Raw genomic sequence first — 15,611 nt, forward strand, 5'->3', positions numbered from 1 at the left:
AATTGAGTTTTTTATGAAGTTTATCACTTCAGTAGATATAATGTAATGCTACATATGAACTTTGATCCAACATAGTACAAATTTAGGATATTTAGAAAAAAATCAGGATTTGATTAACAATTATCAGTTATAGTAAACTTTACACATACTATCTTTCAGATATGTGAAGGAAGTCAGGGCTTCCTTGTTTCCTTTAATAAATCTAATCTTTGTATTCTTTTATTGAGCTATAGCTCACAGAGACTGTATCCTTTAGAAAGGTGTGCAACTGAGTGCTTTGTTGTATATTCACAGTTTAGAACCATCACCGTGATCTAGTTCTAGAACATTTTGTCACCACAAAAGAAACCCCAACCCATTAGCAGTCACTCTTCTTTCTCCTCCCACCCGGCTCTTGGTAACCTCTAATTCATTGTCTCCACGGATTTATTTGTCTTCTTTAGATATTTCATACACACAGAATTGTATACTACGCAACCTACCAAATTTCCCTTATGTGTTCCCACCATGCTTTAGGAATTTAGGAATCACTGTTACTTCATATTTTTCCAGTTTCAGGCCATTTAATTTGGTGAACACTCATTAAGCTTAAAGTACACTCACTAATAGATTGCTGCCTTCTTCCCTTCTTCCTTCCTAAGTTGACCCAGAAACAGGGGAAACCTAAGAAGTCCTCTTTGCTGAGCAGGGGGGGGCATCTCTGCTGGCCTGTTCCAGCTGGTGGCCTGATAACTCTGGTCTCTGAGTCAGAGACAGCTGGTCCTGACTGGACTCTTGGCAGTTGATGGTGTCCCCTATTGCTGACACCTGAGCCTGACGCTGCCTCCAGCCACAAAAATCACTGCCCGTGCTCTCTCCTCTTGTCAGATCCAGGCGCTGGGAGCTCATGAGCCTCTCGGTGTACTCTGATGGTGGGCCTGGGACTGTTTTATCAGCACTGTGGACTCTGCACCTGTCACAGTGTCTGGCACATAGTACACATTTGACAATATCTTGGGATTGAGGAGATGAATCCTTCAAAGTTCTGCTAACATATTATCTCCTCTGAATCCTTTGCTAACATGCCCACCATTTCCCCAGGGACTCCTCTGGGCTTCTCTCAGAAGATGCTCTTGCTGCTTCAAGAGCATTTGCTGGTTTGTATTCCAGCCCTGCTTTTGGTGTGTCCTCTCCTATATGTTATGACCCCCACCTCTCTCTTTCTACCAAACGAAGAACTTTTCAAAGCTGCCCTCAGACCCCTGCCACACAAATTATATGCTCAATACCTGTTAAAAGTAACTGGGTTTGGAATGTCTAATTAGCTACATTTCTATTTTAGTGTTGTAATGAGCACATTTTATGAAATAATCATATGGCACAAGTAAGTACAAAATAAAAAATTGGTCTCTATTCAGTTTGGTTTTTTTTTTGTTTGTTTTTCTCCGGTACCGGGAACCGAACTCACGACCTTGCGCTTGCCAGGCAGGCGCTTTTGCCGCTGAGCTAAATCCCCAGCCCCTATTCAGTTTGTTTTAAGTAGTCTCCTGTTTGTGGAAATTTATGTTGGTCTCTCTGGAGTGAGTGTGTGAGCTGTCATTTTATCATCTGTATTTATGAAAGAGAAAACTTGCACAGAAGTTTCTAGGGGCAGAAAAGCATGAAGAAATAACACGTTTGAAAAATCACCTGTCAGAAGAGATAGTGGACTTGCAAACCAGCAGTGTAAATTTCATTTTGAATGCAATGACAACCCCTGCCTTTATTGAGGTGTGCATGTCTCAGCTCTTCAACAGGATTGATCTCTGTCCACTAGGAACTCAGACACGCCATGCTGATGACCGCTTGATCCCCTGCCTGCCACTTTTGCTTGTGGGTGGTTTTGACATCCTTTAGAACCAAGAATAAATAATCATTTCAACATTTTGGGCTATGAAAGGACATGTGAAATTAAGGTACTGAACTGGAGAGTCCAGATTTTGTATCCTGTGCTGTGTTGAAAAAAATTAATGATAACTCTTTTAATGTTCTATTCACATCTAAATGCCATGTGTTTCCTCCAAAGTCATTCCAAGATTCGACCCCAGTGATGCTTCTCAAGAAGGTTCTAGGGAAAAGAGGAGAGGCCAGCAAGGTGTTCTTCCTTTCAGTCAGTAAAAACATCTCCTCAGGGTGAGGCAGTGTCCTGGAACCAGAAATGCTGTTGATTTAAAAAAAAAAAATAGGGACCAAAATGTCAGGATTTGAAAATCACTGGGATGCCAACAGCCCAGTGCAGCACTTATGAACCATGGTTCTGAACAAAGTGCCTGGATTTAGACCACAGCTCTGCTATCCATTGTGTACTTTGAATAAGTCATTCATACCCTTCATTTCCTTGTAAATCAGGATAACGACAGCACCTACCTGCCAGTGCTCTGTGGGACACTGAGTGAGCTGATATTCACATAAAGAGCACTTATAAGAACTGGTGTTTAGTCAGTTGTTCCTCAGTCACTGTCATCATCACAGCCATCACCCCTGGCAATTCTGACACATCGTTGTTCTGGACTGACAGTGAAATGCTCAGCCCATTGCCGCTAGGCCTCCTTCAAAAACCATCCTTTCACGGTCTGTCTCATACTACCAGGTAACATAATTATGAAATAAAGAACCCAGACATTTAAAGTCTTAGATTTCTTTGTGCTCTGTAACAGGCTGCCTGAGACAGAGTGATTTATAAACTACAGATATTTATTTCCTACATTTTTGGAGAATGGGAAGTCACCAGAGATCAAGGGCTGCACATAGCAGGGCCTCCTTGTGCCCTCCCGTGGTGAGAGGTGGAGAGAGAGAGAGAGAGGGAGAGAGAGCAGGAGAAAGAGAGAGAGAGGCTAAATTCATCATTTTATCAGGAACCCACCCCTGTGGTAACTAACCCAGTGCAGCGACAATGGCATCAATCCACTCATGAGAGCAGAGCCCCGTGGCCTAATCACCACTTAAATATCTCAGTTCTCCATACTGCTGCACCAGGTCTTAGGCTGAACTTTGGGGACACATTCAGACTGCAACACACACACATTGGCGCTATATAGAAAGACACCATTCTCTTCCCTTTTCTTCCCAAAAAGCTTTTCTAAACTGCAGCCTTGTCACCACCATCCTGCTCTAAGGCAACAAAAGAATGAAGGAAATCCTCCCAAATAAAGAAGCAAGAATGGTGAACACGAACGAACCTGTCCGTTTATTGGTTTGTGACATCCCAGCCTCTGACCCAAAGGTAAAAGGATCTTGTTTTGAAAATGAATACAAATCACACTGCATTTTGGCTCCTGTGAAGCCAGAGCTTCTTTGAGATCCAAAAAAAGACTATGCTATTTTACAGTCCTATCAAGTTATACAGCGCTGGCTGATTTCTGGAAATAAACTTGCCATTGAAGGCATAAGGCAAAAACCTTTCCGAATTGTCTCAAGCAGTCTGTGGACGTGTGATGCCAGCCAGCGCGCTCAAAGGCCTCATTGTGAGCGTTCGCGCTTGGATGCAGCTAATTGCTGGCCTCCTTCCATTCTCTCTGAAAACACAACACCATATTCGTCTTTCAGCTGCCACTATTTGTTAGGAGCCTATAAACAGGAGATTCTCCCTTAGCAACCACTGTGAGAAAGTAGAGCGTCACCTTCCTCCCTAGCATAATAGACAGAAATGAGGAAAGAAAGGGAAATGATACAAAGTTACCCATAAAATCAGAATGACAAACCAATACGCAAACTTTCAACTGTCCTGGCTGCTTAGGTAGGACTCGGGAGGAAGACTGTCAAGGAGCTTCAGAAGCCAGCTGCCAACAGATTAAAAAGTGACTGGAAATGATCTCACCATCAGTTGTAGCTGTCTGGTCACACGGAGATCTGCAAATTAACCAAGAATAATCCCGTTACGTTACTCGATTTTATTTCCTTGGAGAACACCCCAGGGCTCATCTTGCCATTTTTAGTCCTCAGCATCAAACACCCCGGGAAGCATCATCAAAGCAGCTCAAAGACCAGGCATTTGTCAGAACAGGTAAAGTTCTGGAAAATGGAATCTCCGCAAAAGCAGCTGGAGATCAAAGCCTCAGAGGGACGGAGGGAAGGTGGGAAAACTGGCCTTTTTCTTGGCAGCTGCAGAACAGCTTCTGATGGATCCTACATTTCAGAGAATGGAGAAGCATCCTCGTATTTATAAAGAAAGCAAGACCCTGACCCTGACAGAGAGCACTGTGGAGGGTCTGTGGGCATGCTCGTGGCCACTTAATCTTTCGGGAAGCTTAAATGCTTCTGGAGTTAAGCCAGTCCCCTCTGGCCAGCCTGAGAACATTTAGTTGGGAAAACAGGGCTTGTAGGCATGGAAACATTAGGCAAGTTGGTGGCAAAATTCATGACAAAGTTTGCTGGAGAAAAAACATGGAGCATCTTGAAAAGGGAAAAACAGGTTCGGTGCAGTTCTGTGAGGCCAGATAGTGCAATATCTAACATGGAAATAACTGCCACACATAGTGCCACAGGCCTGTAATCTCAGCACTCTGGGAGGCTGAGGCAGGAGAAGTGGAAGTCTGAGCCCAGCCTGGGCAACTTAGCAAATTAGTAAGAAATTGTTTCAAGATAAAATAAGTAAATAAAGGACTCATGCTGTAAATCACTGCAAAGGCCCAGTTCAACATCCAGCACTGAAAAAAAAAAAGATAACTAAAATATATAAGCTTTAGTGGCTGAAAGGAAAGAATCAAACCTGTTGAGTCATCTTTCCCCATGAAGTACTGTCTGTCTGTCTGATTATCAGCAGGGTTGCTAATAATCAAGGACAGAAGGAAAAGACACGCCAAGGAGAACTATCACATCCTACTTTCCCATTATACCCTGAAGACGTGTGACAATGAAGAGATTGTTCAGAACTGAACCCTTGTAAATAATTTGTTGCAAAACTGGAAAATGTAAAAATATTGTGAACAAAGAGCCTATCGAAGGCCAACGTCGTTCATCTCATTCTGATCTTCACACAAGCGTGTTGCCCCTGCTGCATCACAAGTAAGGAACTGAGGCCCAGGGAGGTTGGGGTCAGGGTACAGCAGAGCCAGGTGTCAAACCTCACACGAAGTCCCTTCTGCGCCACACAGGCTGGGATCTGGATCAGGATGTGTGGAGGGGCTGACGCACGCACACATGTCATTCTGGTGGTGCTTGCACTCCGCACCAAGAATGCTGAATGCAATACACACAAAGGTTATTAGCTGGTGTTTTTTGCTCTCCATTAATGAAACAAATGCTAAAGCAATCAACTTATAAAAAGAAAGATTTATTCTGACTCACAATTTCAGAGGTGCCAGTCCAAGATCTCTTGGCCTCATTGCTTTGGGCCTATGACAAGGCCGTACGTCACGGCAGAGGAACGCAGCAGTCAAAACCTGTCACTTCGAGGCTCCTGAACGAGAGCATGAGGAAGGGGCTGTGTCCTGCTGTCTCCTTTGAGGGCTAACTCCCAGTGACCAGCAGACTGCCCACTCAGCCCAGCTTCCTACCAATGCCAAACTAGGGACCACACTTTACCATGTGTGCCTTTGGGGGACATTGTGTCTCCACATTTATAGCAGCTTGTATCTTCTCTTTTTACTATAAAATGGGAAGTGCTGTATAGCTGGTTTTTGCAGTACTGGGTATTGAACCCATGGCCTTTGCACTGGAGTTTCGAAAGCTCTTTTCCTTGATCATAAAATTTTTCCTTATGTTTTCTCCTCCCTCCCTCTCTCTCTCTCTCTCTCTCTTTTTCTTCTTGTCTTTTCACCTTCCATTGCAGCTCCACATATTCTTAAGCACCAGCTCACGCTGAACTCAGGACTTCCCCAGGTACTCACAGTGGCCAGACAGTGCCCCAGTGACTTCAGCGCCCAAGTCCCCACCCACCCAGGACTTCTTCCTTGCTTTCCGCCACCCCAGCAGCCTCCTGGGCTGATACTTCAGAGGACAGACAACAATGGGCAGCAGCAGGGCCTCCAGGCCAAATGGAAAATGAGTCACTGGCTGCTACTTTTTCTCCTGGCTGCTGGTCTCCTTGTTAACATGGCAGAGCAAGGAGAACTGGAGAAAGCGTTGTGAGGCTTAACTGGGCTGCCACCCTTTGAAACCCATAGGTAAAATTCTGATTCGAGGACAGCAGTGCAACCATACATAGTTAGAACTATCATAAAAACTGCTATATTCTAACTTAGTTCCTCGTCTCTTACATATCATTTTAAATCACTTTCTTTCTTCTTCACTCCTCCAAAATTATAACTTAGATATTAAAGAAATAAATTTTTGCTGTCACTATACTAAAGCAGTAGTTTTTGTTCACCATAGATACAATGGTTTAAGGGTCCCCTGGTAACCTGAAGAAAATTAATGTTCTTTCCCAAGAGTCTACTTTTTTTTGGTACTACGAATTGAACTCTGACCTCACCAAGAGTCTAATTTAATGTAAGAAGAGAGAAAAAGAGAGAGGTAGAGACACAGAAAGAGATAAAGAGACAGAGACAAAGAGGGAGACAGAGAGAAAAAGGAATCTGAGATCCAAAACATCTTCATTCACCATAAGCCGAAGTTTCTCAAGGCTTATTTGTCATATACATAATTATATACATCTTCAACCATTAATTTCCATAAATATACAATTTTTAAAAATACGATATATACTAACAATGCCAAATTGGTGAAGATGTGGAACTCTTGACCTGTTACACACTGCTGAGTGCAAAGTGGTGAAACTACTTAGAAAAACTATGTGACCGTCTCTTAAAAATCTAATCCAGGGGCAACCCACTCGGGGAACCCCTTCTGTCCCTCTCTTGGACAGAAGCTTTCTTTCCCTCAATAAATATATTCTGCTGTTAACCTCCATTGTTCCTAAAATTCATTCTTCGATTTTAGAGAGCACAAACTCATCCCAGATATCATTCAGGTTGGGAGTTTTTATTTTCCTGTATCATTTTGGAGTTCCCCACCAAGATCCTTGGACGGAGACATGGGAAACTCACAGTCAAGGTCGCTTACTCCTCTCATTTACATCATTAAGCATGGGAAGATGTTTGATCCTTACACATTGAAAAAGAGCCATTTAATATTTTTCTGCATGTGTGCGTGGCGTACCTATCCCCTAGAGCCAAAATGGAATGCAGAGATTTAATGCTATATGGCTACCCAAGATGAAAACACCTGGTGTCTATCGCGGGCCTTTAGATAGACCTGCTGGAGGGTATCTCTGACTGCCAATCAACAACTACGACCCCTTTCAGCCTGAAGAAGCCAGAGCGGTCATCCCTCGCTACTCCCTCACGGCAGTTCGGGTTACTTCTTCAGAGGGGAGAATGTCATAGGCAGCTGAGTTAGGTAGAAACATTATAGGCAGTTGGACAGGGCCAGGCCCTGGAAGGAGCCAGAATGGAAGACAAGATACCTTACAAATGGAGAGATGGTACTTGCTTTGGGCCAGACCTCAAGACAAAAGATTAAACAAATGCACCCACACACCTCCCTAGGGACTGACATCAGGGATTGATATTCTAAATAGGTAGCAATCACCTTGAAGGGTCATTGACTCAACCCCTTACAGGAAAAGCCCCTATTCTGTATTCATGCCCGCTTGCTATGTGACGGACGGGCTTCCCCATTTGATCCCAAGTTAATCAGTTTTACCTGAACAATTCTTATTGGATGACCATAGTTTTGTCCATTTTTCCCTTACCTCGGACCCACCTCACCTCATGGTTTTGCTCTATAAAGTCCCTAGAAAAGACAGAGTCTTGAGCAACCCACTTGGGCCCTCATTCTGTCCCTCTCTCAGACAGGAGCTTTCTTTCCCCCAATAAATATATTCTGCTCTTAAAAAAAAAAAAAATCTAATCCAATAAGCCCATTCCCAGGTATTCACCCAAAAGAAATGAATATAAATTTTCACACAAAGACTTGTCTGGGGATTTAGCTCAGAGGCACAGCACCTGCCTGGCAAACGCAAGGTCGCGAGTTAGATTCCCGGTACCGGAAAAAAACCTACAACCAAAAAAAAAAAAAAAAAAAGACTTGTATATGAATGTTCACAGCAGCATTATTTATAACTAATAACTATCAACAACCCAAGTATTCATTAACAGGTACAGATAAACAAATGGTGGTGTATGTGTATGATGAAACACATACATTTTTGCTACTCTAGCAAAAATAAATAAGGTGAGAAGGTGGTAAATGTAGTAGACAACTTATACCTGCAAGCGCATGAGTGAGTCTCCTTATCCATTATGTTCAGTGAAAGAAGCCAAACACAAAAGAGTCTGTTCTGCATATCACTATCTGTATAAAACTCTAGAAAATGCAAACCAAGTCCACAGTGACAAAAAGTAGATCAATGGCTGCTCGAGGCCAAAGACAGAAGGAGAAAAGAGTGCCGCAGGGACAGAAGAAAATGTTCCAGGGTAATGAAAATGTTATGTGTCTTCATTGCATCAGTGATTTCATGGCTGTACTAAGTCCAAACACAGTTAAGTGTACACATTAAATAAATTGAATTGTACACTTTGATGCCTTTACTGTGTGTAAATTATGCCTCAATAAAATTAACTATAAAGTACCAGTTAATCAGTTAGGAATGAATGTTTGCATTTGAACATCAACATTTTTTGCTTTATAAAAGGGTTCCCCCCAGAATCTCTTTACATCTCAGGGACACTTTACATATGACTTTATTTACAAAAACAAAACAAAGGATTATAGCAATTATTCACAAAGTGTTTCCTTTCATGTCACAGAAACCCAAAGTTATCCCTCTATTCTGGTGTGCATTGAGACCGCAAAAGCACTAGATGTTATATTTCTTCCACAGATGCCCTTGTCTGAGTATCCACACTAACTGGCTTTCACCTCTGGCTGAAAATGCTTTGTTAAACATCTAACCGAAGCCCCGCCAAGAGCCACCCACAGCTTCAGAAAGCTCAGGCTTTATTAGCAAAGGTGCTAAGTGCTAACACTATTTTACCCTTGCTGAGGATTGTTTTCCATCCTAAGACTTTTTGAACACTTTCTGGGTGGGCTCCCTTCTGGCCCAAGAATGATTATATTTTTCTAGCAACTCATCTCTAATCCTGAGGAGTAGATGCTGACAAACACGCCCAGTGCAGGCAGGTGGTTACCACCAAAGGTTCAGGACCAGAAGGGTTTCTAGTTCAGCACTGCAAGGCAGAAACATTGAAGGAGCTGCTTTTAAGACCCACAAACCTGAATTTTATCCTCAGAGCTGTAGGTTCCTGTCTAAGGAGACAATGAGTTAATGTTCCAGAAATAAATGTCCCTTCACCCTGGAGTAGAAGAAAGAGAACCCAACTATCATGACAGCGCTTTGGTAAGACTCCTTTTAGCATTGTGCCAGTTGATGAACAAAGTCTCATGGCAGTTGCAGAAGTTTTCAAAGCAGAAAGAGAAATAAATAGAATCTATTCAGAAAATTCTTGAGAGCAGGAAGTTATCTGCAAGAAGAATGGTGCAAGGGGTAGGCAGAGAGTTCATGAATAAAAACCAAATTGCACGTGAAACACTTGAAAGAATCAACAACTGGGATCTCATCCTACTGAAAAGTTTCTGCACATCTAAAGAAATCACCAGCAGAGTCAAAAGAAAACCCACAAACTTGGAAAAAATTTTAGCTGATTGTCCCTCAGACAAAGGGCTTCTATCTAGAACATATAAAGAATTAAAAAATTTCAGCCCCTCCAAATTCAAAGACCCAATCCAAAAATGGCAGCTGAGATGAACACACATTTCTCAGACAAGGAGATACAAACGGCAAATAAATATATGAGAAAATGTTCAACATCATTAGTCATTCGAGAAATGCAAATTAAAACAACACTGAGATTCCACCTTACCCCAGTAAGAATGGCTAGCATTAAGACATCAACCAATAACAAATGCTGGTGAGGCTGTGGAGAAATAGGAACCCTTCTCCACTGCTGGTGGGAATGCAGACTGGTGCAACCACTGTGGAAATCAGTTTGGAGATTCCTCCGAAAACTAGGTTTAGAGGTCCCATTCAACCCAGCTATCCCCCTGCTGGGTATTTTCCCAGAAGATCTAAAAACATCATATCACAGTGATATATGTGCACCTATGTTCATAGCAGCACAATTTGTAATTGCTAAAATGTGGAAGCAACCCAAATGTCCATCCACCGAGGATTGGATAAGAAAATTATGGTACTTTTATATAATGGAATATTACTCAGCTGTAAAGAAAGATAAACTCGAGGCCTTTATATTTAAATGGTCACAACTAGAGACCATACTCATAAGTGAAATAAATCAAACATACATGTGCAAGCACCGCATTGTGTCACTAGTGTAAAACTTGAAAGAGTTAATTTAAACTCGGAGGTATGATAGACACTGTGAAATGATAGGAAACCACCGAAGAGTAAAGGGCTTCTGGGATGTGGGAAAAGAGAAGGGAAAGAAGGAGAAATTTTGTATGTATGTATATACAGGATAGATAACATGGTTGTTCTTCTGTCTGCTGTTTCTATGCTGAAAGAAACTGTCAATGAGTCTTTGGTTGACCAGTATTGCATGTCTATATCTGTTTTCATGAGAAGCCACTTTGAAGATATCAATATGTAATACAACCACCATTGTTAATTCCCTACCACTTTGTTTGTAACTCTGTATTGTCTGTACTGTGCTTGTGATATGTTGTAAAATGTTGTATGTCTGTTAATGTTTCCCTCCTTTTATCCTTAAAATAAAAAAAAAAAAAAGAGAAGAAGAATGGTGCATGCACCACACTCAGTCACCATATGGATCAAACTCGTATTCCTTCATTATCTTCTCATTACAAAGGGCGGAGCAAGATTCTGAGTCCCTGTCACCATTACTAAAGGACAGAGATGTTACCCTTCTCAACATATTCATCTGAATTTCAGCCACTGATGCTACTGATGCTGCCATAACCCCATGTGTCATTTTGCAACCATAAATTACAGAGACAGAAGACCTAGAAGAGAAGGGATTAGGGTCTGACCCTATCAAAAAATATCACAATTTGTTTGATGAACTAGCATAAGCCTCTGTGAAACCCAAGAACACAAAAGGACCATAGGCACATCCATCACAATGAGAGAGGAGAGTTGGGACGCCCAGTGGGGCCAAAGTAGTGCAGAGCACTGCCCGTGCTCTGTGCTCTGGCGAGTGTGCAGTTGTTGCTGATACTCCATTGCCCCACCACTCTGTCACACAGTATGTGCTAAAAAAATGATGGCTCCACACAAGAAGAGAAAGGATGTGTCACCAAGAGCTACAACACCAAGGCTTTACAAGAGCAGAAGAAAGCACCAGAAGTAGAAAATCCAATGGGTCTCCCTGGACATGGCAGGAAGGCAAGGATGCCAATCACTTGGGACACCTGAATATCCTTGGTCCAGCCTCAAAGGACTGGAAATGCTGACATCAGCTCAGAGACCCCGTGTTCCCAGAGAATGCGGAAGGCCTTCCCAGAGAATGCTAAGATCACTACCTCTGTGCCATCATAAACACCAGTGAGATGGAAGCAGGGGCATCTCACCCCTTGGGTGTGAGCTGCCTTCAAGTTGAAGAGACTGAGAAATGAGAAATTGAACACATCAGTGCTTTTGTGTTGAGAATTTGTCCCTGAGGAGTAGAAACTCAGACCATGGAGACAATAACATTAGAAAGCTTAGACCTTGTCCTTCCTCACCACACCATCTGCCAACACACAGGCCTGGACATTTGTCCACCCCACTGACGGCAGCAACTTGAAGTTGATGGTTTTATTCTTGACTTGCTCACTAGTACAATCTGTGCTTAGCTGGCCAAGTGTGTGGGGGGTGTCCTTTCCAGTTTGAAAATAAATGAATACTTTGTACACATAACTCTTACTTACAATGTTTGCTCAGCTCTAAGGCTTCTCCTCAAGAACTGCAAGATGGAGTTAAATAAAGTAAAAAAGGAAATTGGATTCCATCAATCAATACATTACAACACAACCAAAATTAGATGTCATAAGGTTATACCATTTCATCACTTGTAATTAATGTTGTCTGTGCATGCCCCTTCTGAGAAAATATTTATGTAATGTTACATTTCCTGCAAAGAAATTCATCTTCTGACTTCCTTACAAATTGAAAAATTGCATCAGGAGTTAGGGAAAAAGAGAAGACTATTGTAGTCCTCCTGCTTAGTTTTAAATAAAATTTATCCTAGAAAAATATTCTTCTATCCAAATAGAAGATGACTTAACTTTGAAGCTTTGTCTACTTTTCTTAAAGCAAAGACTTTTAAGTAACTATAGTTTCAGACCCCGTAATCATTCTTTTGTTCAAAATAAAGTCCAGTACTAACATTTAAATCAGAAATGATTAAAATGTATATAACATACTTTTTCTTTTCCATGAGAAACACTCATTTCCCAGATCAAGAAAGAGTGTTTCTTTTAAACTTTTCTCTCCAAGATATGGTATCAGTACTCTGGAAGATTACTGATAACATAGCTTCTATTTTTTTCCCTCTTGAGACAGCCAAGATCAAGCTACCAGGAAGACATCATCATTTTCTCCTACTATGGTGCTCTTGCTTTCTCACATAGGGTTTGAGTCAGAGAGCCTGGCTGGCTGTGTGACCATGTGTGAATTAGTTAGCTCTTTAGGTTCCAGGCCTCTTTGCTGCAGAATAAAACTACAGCAGAGCTTAGTCCACAGGGCTGACGTACAGAAAATCAGTAAACTGTAGTTGGTGGGAGTTGGGGTGGTGTTGGACATGCCTGGAGTGTAACTACCATGTCTTTTATATCCATAGTGTAATGACGATCAAATTCTGAGTAGGACTTACATGAGTGTATTGCTTAGTCACTTCCTAGACAGATGTGAATGGATGTCCCTGAGAAGAAGAGTATTCAGATGGAATTGACTCTTTTCTCTTATGGGAAATAATTTTTCACAAAACTTTGAGAGAAACTCAGAAGTCCTTGGAGTAACGTACCAGGGCTAGGCTAACGTACAAGGCATGTGGCAATCCTACTTGTGTAACTCCCCGCACGGGTCAGTGCATCCCTGACAGGAAATTTCCAGAAAAATAAGCATCATTTGTAAATTATGTAGAATCAACCTACAGAACAAGTGATTGAGAGAAAAGCATAGACTTTAAAATTATATCTAACTGGATTCAAATATTGCCTCTGCCATTTATTCACTGGAATTCACTGGGGAAATAATATTTTTGCATATTAGTTTCCTTATAAATAAAATTGGAATACTAATACTTCCCTCCTGGTGTCATAAGCAGTATTAAATGACTTACAGTTACAGAGCTTTGCAGTGTAACTGAATGCTATAAGTACTCAAGAAACATCAATATTTATAAGCTCAACTAAGTTTATCTAGTTTCCACTACATTCTACTCCAAATACAAAGAGCAAGCAAGACAGAAGAAAGTAGTATTTACTGACTTCCTATGATCTCATCACCATGACACATACCATACACACATGATCTCAATTAGTTTTTAATTAGTAACCTTATTAGGTAAATATTATTTGTTTTATTTTGTAGGTGAAGAACATGGGGCAAAGAGAGATTAACGATGCTTCTTAAAGTTTCAGAGCAAGTATAAAGCAGGGATTTGAAGTCAAAACTAAGGATTTTCTATTACTGCCTGAACCTGCTATAATAAGACATAACCCTTAAAGAATGGTCATGGATGAAAGATCTGCATATTAATAACCAAACATAATGAAATGTAAGTGCCATAGTACAATCATACAATAAGAAGAAATATTTACTAGTGGATTGAGGAGGTCCTTGGGTGTTTAAAGATATAACATTTTATTATGAAGATTTCTCTGGTAAAATAAGGGCATTAAGGATAGGAAGGAAAGAAAGGCAGATTCAGAGGCACAAAAAGAATGCCAGAGGTAATGAAGGACCAGAAAAGAAAATGACCAAGCATGCTGTCCTTGCAATGGGGACTGGGGTAAAGAGGGTGCAGCAGTCCTTTCCCACAAAGCATGTTGCTGCTTGCAAGGATACCAGGGACTTGTCACCAGTTTCTAATTCTTACCACCAAGTTCTCTGTGGTCACTGCCTCTTCGCAGCAGACCACACCTAAGCTTTGCTGCATCTGCAAGTATCTACCTCTGCTGTCCTCTTCTTCACAGGTACCCACTGAGTGTGTGTGATAGTATTTACTCCACTCTCATGGCGTCTGTTCACGGCATTGTTCACAACAGCTTCACTGCCCAGACCCACTGCTTCCATTTGCTCAAGGTTACTTTTATCCAAGATGTTTTAGCCTTGGTCCCCTTTCAGACAAAATGAATCCTCCTGCTTAAATTAGTCTTTGTCATTTTTACAGACCTCTTTTAGAGCCATTATTATATTATAATAAATTGTTCTTGTGCCACTATTCCTTAGTATGAATTCCTTAGGGCAAGCACTGATGTTTTTCCACCTTCAATGTCTAGTCTACAGCCTAACAAGTAAACATTTGGTGAATGAATGAATGAATGAGTGAATGAATGAATGAATGAGTGAATGAATGAATGAGTGAATGAATGAATGAGTGAATGAATGATTACCCAAATATCCTGGCCAGGCATTTAAGAGCTTCATCAGAGAAATCCATCTAGCATGTCTAACGTCTTATTCCAACAAACTTGACCTTCATGAGATTTTTCAGACTGGTCTTCTCATCACTCTTTCTATCACTCCACTCTTTGTCCAAGCTTTCAGTGCCTCTTTCTCTCCTCAATCCATGCAAGATGTTTCCATTGTTACCTACATAGCTTAGCTGCACACAGCCAAATCCTTTCTTCTCTGCCGACAAAGATCAAATATTTCCTTCATGATGCACAAAATATTCAAGTATTTCCCTGGCTGTTTTCATCTCTAAATTTTCTTTTCACAATCGTCCTTACTTTTTGGAAACTTTAATACTCACTTTATCCTTGTATTTATTTTATAAAATATATGTTGGCTTCTCAAAGGCAGAAATATCATTTTCACATCTCTCTGCCATTGCCAAATACCAGACATGAAGAAATTTATTAGGTAATCCAATAGCTAAATAAGCTAGAAGCTGATGGATTTGCAATGACTAGTTAGTGGCTAATTAATACAATATCATCTAAAATATATTACTACCAGTAATATATTACTCTTACCATTGTAGACACATATGATTATAAACAGGAAGTTTTATGAGGAAGCAGGCTATATCTGACTGTTGCCATGTGTGTTTTCAGAAGATATGATGCAAGATCCAAGACTATGTAATTGGATTTTTCTGGCTTGTGGCTCCAATATTTGATCCTTTATCACACAGGCTCCTGTATATATAGATTTTACCTGCACCCGCGAGGGGCCAGCTCACAGGGTTTGCTGGCCTTCATTCTGATGCCTGTTGCTCTGGCAGACATCCACAGGTTCATCTCTTCAGAAACGAGTGGCTCCATCTTCTTTGCCAGACTAGGTCTTAGCCTTAAGTCAAAAAGGGCAGCTGGGGGGCTGGGGATTTAGCTCAGCGGCAAAAAGCGCCTGCCTGGCAAGCGCAAGGTCGTGAGTTCGGTTCCCGGTACCGGAGAAAAACCAAAAA

Source organism: Chinchilla lanigera, unplaced genomic scaffold (genome assembly GCF_000276665.1).
Source record: "Chinchilla lanigera isolate Chin_1 unplaced genomic scaffold, ChiLan1.0 scaffold00002, whole genome shotgun sequence".
Taxonomy (NCBI): Eukaryota; Metazoa; Chordata; class Mammalia; order Rodentia; family Chinchillidae; genus Chinchilla; species Chinchilla lanigera.